Here is a 5,150-nt window from a genome sequence, read left to right as displayed (position 1 = left end):
CTTTTGTCTTCTCTTTATATATTTTTGCATTCTCGTAGGCAGATTGCCTAAACTCTTCTAATTTATGAATGTCTAGGGTACGCTTTTCTCCAGCGGCTAGGTAGTCTAAATTCAAAGTTTTAATGGCCCAATAGGCCTTATGCTCTAACTCGAATGGTAAGTGACATGATTTTCCATAAACTAGTTGATAAGGAGTAGTTCCTATAGGGGTTTTGAAAGCGGTTCTATAGGCCCATAATGCTTCTTGAAGCTTCTGAGACCAGTCTCTCCTAGAAATAGAAACAGTTTTCTCTAGGATTTGTTTTATCTCCCTATTAGATACTTCTACTTGGCCACTAGTCTGTGGGTGGTACGGTGTTGCTACTCTATGCCTAACTCCATATTTTCTTAAAAGTTTGTCAAATATTCTCGATATAAAGTGTGATCCTCCATCGCTGATGACTAAACGTGGTGTTCCAAATCTAGGGAATATATAGTTTTTAAATAGTTTGATTACTACCCTAGTGTCGTTGGTGGGTGCGGCTATAGCTTCAATCCACTTAAACACATAGTCTACAGCTACTAAGATGTACCTATTTCCTAAGGATGGTGGAAAAGGTCCCATGAAATCTATACCCCATACGTCAAAGAGTTCTACATCCTGAATGTTTCTTAAGGGCATTTCATCACGTCTTGAAATGTTTCCAGTGCGTTGGCATCTGTCACATTTGACAATGCAAGCATAGACATCACGCCACATGGTAGGCCAGAATAGGCCGGCTTGAAGAATCTTGGCGTATGTCTTGGAGGTGCTCGCATGTCCACCATAGGGTGCAGAATGACAATGCTCGATAATATTATTTACCTCTTCTTCTGGAACGCAACGGCGAAAAATGCCATCTTTACCCCTTTTGAAAAGGAGCGGTTCGTCCCAATAGAAGTTTCTCACATCGTGGAAGAATTTCTTCTTGCGGTGGTAGTCAAGATCAGGGGGTACTATATCAGCAGCTAGGTAATTAACGAAATCTGCATACCAGGGTACGTTACTTATTGCTAAGGAATTTTGGGAGTGCTCAAAAGGATCTAGGTTATTATCTTCAATGGTTTCTACTCTAGCGATCAGTCTATCATAGGAAAAATCATCATTTATGGGTACTAGTTCTAGTTTTAGATGTTCCAGCCTAGATAGGTGATCGGCTACTACATTTTCAGTGCCTTTTTTGTCTCTTATGTCTAAATCAAACTCTTGTAGTAATAGAATCCATCGGAGTAACCTGGGCTTGGCATCTTTTTACTTAATAGGTAACGAATGGCAGCATGATCGGTGTAAACAATAATTTTTGCTCCTACTAGATAAGATCTAAATTTGTCTATAGCGAAAACTACAACGAGTAATTCTTTTTCAGTTGTTGCGTAGTCAAGTTGGGCAGCATCTAGGGTTCTACTGGCATAATAAATGGCATGTAATTTTTTATCTTTCCTTTGTCCTAGAACGGCTCCAACTGCATAATAACTAGCATCGCACATTATCTCAAAAGGTTCTGACCAATCAGGTGGTCTCATAATGGGTACAGATACTAATGCTTGTTTTAAAAGATTAAATGCGTTACTACATTTTTCATTGAAAATGAATTCAGCATCTTTCATTAAAAGTCCAGTTAAAGGTTTGGTTATTTTGGAGAAGTCCTTAATAAAACGCCGGTAGAATCCAGCGTGTCCAAGAAAGCTTCGGACTTCTCTGATGGTTTTTGGTGGTTTTAGGTTTTCTATAACTTCTATTTTAGATTTATCTACCTCTATACCTTTTTCGGAAACTATATGTCCTAAAACTATTCCTTAGGTTACCATGAAATGACATTTTTCCCAGTTTAGCACGAGGTTCACCTCCACGCATCTCTCCAGGATTTTCTCAAGGTTAGCAAGACAATTGTGGAAATCAAATCCGCAAACCGAGAAATCATCCATAAACACTTCCATGATACCATCTAGGTAATCTGCAAAGATTGACATCATGCAACGTTGGAAAGTAGCTGGGGCATTACAGAGGCCGAACGACATCCGTCTGTAGGCAAAAGTTCCATAAGGGCATGTAAAGGTAGTTTTTTCTTGATCTTCGGGGTGGATAGAGATTTGGAAGAATCCAGAGTATCCATCTAGATAGCAGAAGTAAGAGTGTCTGGCTAGACGCTCTAACATTTGGTCTATAAATGGTAAAGGGAAATGATCCTTCCTAGTTGCTTTATTTAATTTTCTATAATCTATACACATCCGCCATCCTCCTTCTAAACGTTTTGCTACATGTTCGCCTTTATCGTTTTGCACGACTGTGATGCCTCCCTTTTTAGGTACTACATGCACAGGGCTCACCCAGTTACTATCCGATATCTGGTAAATTATACCTGCCTCAAGTAACTTAAGAACTTCCTTTTTAACAACATCACTCATTATAGGGTTTATTCTTCTCTGATGTTCCCTAGAGGATTTTGAATCTTCTTCGAGCGAAATCCGATGCATGCATACGGATGGGCTTATACCTTTCAGGTCAGAGATATTATATCCTAAGGCTGAGGGATATCTTCGTAAAACGTCTAAAAGTTGGTTCGTTTCCTCTTGGCTCAAGGTAGCACTAACTATAACTGGACGGTTCATCTTTTCATCGAGGAACTCATATCTCAGGTTCTTAGGCAGTTCCTTAAGTTCTAAGGTTGGTTTCTTAGGGCATGGCATAGGATCTGGGGTAAGGGATAAACATTCGTAAAGGTTATCATCGATGTAGGGTTTCTTAAAGTCATCATCTTCCCTTATGAGAGTTGATGGTAACTTAATTGTTTTTATAATTTCTTTTTATTCTAATTCTCTAACACATTCATCAATGATATCTAAGGCATAACACGAATCTCCCATCACAGGTGCCATAAGAAATTTCGAAAGTATAAATTCTATTTTCTCGTCACCTACCTCAAATGTCAACTTTCCTTTCTTGACATCTATTATGGCTCCTGCAGTCGATAAGAATGGTCTACCTAGGAGGATTGGTATATCATTGTCCTCTTTGATGTCCATGACAACAAAATCAGTAGGGATAAATAACTGACCTATCCTAACAGGAACATCTTCTAAAATGCCTATCGGATATTTAACAGATCTATCGGCTAACTGAAGTGACGTCTTAGTGGGCTGTAATTCTCCTAAGTTTAACCTCTCACAAACCGCTAAAGGCATTAAGCTTACACTAGCTCCTAAGTCTAGAAAAGCTTTTTCGATGACATGATTACCCAAAAGGCAAGGAATGGAGAAATTTCCAGGATCTTTATCTTTCTTTGCTAATTTGTCCTCGGAAATAGCATTACATTCCAAAGGCTTCAGATCGTTAAGTCTACGTTTGTTGGTAAGATGTCTTTGAGAAACTTTGCATAAGAAGGTATTTGGGTGATGGCTTCTGTGAAAGGGATTTCTACATGAAGTTTTTCTATAACTTTAATAAATTTTTGATATTGTTTATTGATCTGGTTTTGTTTGAGTCTTTGCGGATATGGTATAGGTGGTTTATATGGCGGGGGTGGTACGTAAGTTTTATCTTTAGGTTCTTCTCCTTTTTCTCGACCTTCCTGGTTTTCAGATTCCTCTGGTTCCTTTACTTCGTCCGTGAGTTTGGTACATTCCTTAGAAGTTTCGGGTTCACTCAATCTTGAGTTTGGTGGCTCATCATAAGCGTTCCCACTTCGTAGGGTAATGGCATTGGCTTGTCCTCTCGGATTTTGTTGAGGTTGTCTAGGGAACTGTCCTCCAGGTGTAGTCTGAGGGGCTTGGTTTAAAGCTACCTGAGAGATCTGGGTTTCAAGCATCTTGGTATGAGTAACTATTCGGTCAACCTTGGTTCCTAACTGAGTAATCAATTCGTTAACATGAATGTTTTGGTTCATGAACTCCTTGTTTTGTTGGGTTTGAGCGGTGATAAAATTTTCCATAATTTTCTCAAGGCTCGGCTTTGGTGGCACAGGTTGCATAGGTTGATTTGATCTAGGGGCTTGATAACTGGGTCTCGGAGGTGCATTATTTTGGATAGGGTTATTGTTTTTATAGGAGAAGTTCGGGTGATTCCTCCATCCAGGGTTATAGATATTCGAATATGGGTTCCCTTGGGTGTAGTTCACTTGCTCAGAGTGGGTTTGTTTAATAGACTGCATTCTGCAGATTGGTGTCCTTTGGTTCCGCATATCTCACAATCCGACGAAACTGCGGCTACAGTATTCGGGTTTATGCACATATGCTCGACTTTGAGGGCTAATGCGTCCATTTTAGCTTGCATCATGTCTATAGAGCTTAGTTCATGCACTCCTCCTTGGGCTTCCTTCTTCTCAACTGTCGCTCGTTCGACTCCCCATGATTGATGGTTTTGAGCCATATCTTCGATGAGGGCACTAGCTTCAGGATAAGGTTTGTTCATCATAGCACCGCCTGCGGCAGCGTCGATGGTCATCTTTGTGTTGTAATGAAGTCCATTATAGAAGGTTTGAATGATTAACCAATTTTCTAAGCCATGATGTGGGCATGCTCGTAACAACTCTTTATATCTCTCCCAAGCTTCGAACAGCGATTCTCCTTGGTTTTGGGTAAATCTAGTTATATGGTTTCGAAGAACGGCGGTTTTACTCGGGGGAAAATATCTAGCAGGAAAAACTCTTCTAAGGTTATCCCAAGTCGTAATGGAATTGGGTTGAAGGGAATCTAACCATGATAGGGTTTTATCTCTGAGGGGAAAAGGAAATAATCTTAAACGTATTGCCTCAGGAGAAGCTCCATTGGTTTTAAAAGTGTCTGCTAATTGAAGAAATATTTTTAAATGTTGGTTTGGGTTCTCAATAGCGAGACACGCGGATTGTCTCTGCTGCACTAGTTGCAACAGGGATGGTTTAAGTTCAAAATTATTAGCTGGGATGGTTGGGTTTACTATACTAGAACTAGGTTCTTCATTAGATGGTTGAGCGAAGTCCTTAATAGGTCTTTGGTTTTGATCTTCGGCCATAGCTCTCTTAATTCTATGAAAGAATAAACGTGCGCGGGTGTAACGTTCAGGTTCCGCCAGAGGGTATACTAAGCTTAAACTTCCGGTGCTGTGAGTTCTTCGCATTGACCGGCGGGAAATAGCCTAAGTCTAAACGATATAACAA

The 5,150-nt window shown here is 40.0% G+C and overlaps 1 non-coding gene across 1 annotated transcript; it reads left to right on the top strand.

The window, feature by feature from the left end:
- The first annotated feature begins 4,514 nt into the window (after nt 1-4,514).
- Nucleotides 4,515-4,621, top strand: LOC127133471 (small nucleolar RNA R71). Its single transcript, XR_007807441.1, has one exon. It is a non-coding gene; the product is annotated as a small nucleolar RNA R71 (small nucleolar RNA).
- Nucleotides 4,622-5,150: the final 529 nt, after the last annotated feature.

Source organism: Lathyrus oleraceus, chromosome 3 (assembly GCF_024323335.1).
Source record: "Lathyrus oleraceus cultivar Zhongwan6 chromosome 3, CAAS_Psat_ZW6_1.0, whole genome shotgun sequence".
Taxonomy (NCBI): domain Eukaryota; kingdom Viridiplantae; phylum Streptophyta; class Magnoliopsida; order Fabales; family Fabaceae; genus Lathyrus; species Lathyrus oleraceus.
Note: the sequence above shows the minus strand (reverse complement) of the source record. Positions and strands in the feature narration are given on the sequence as shown.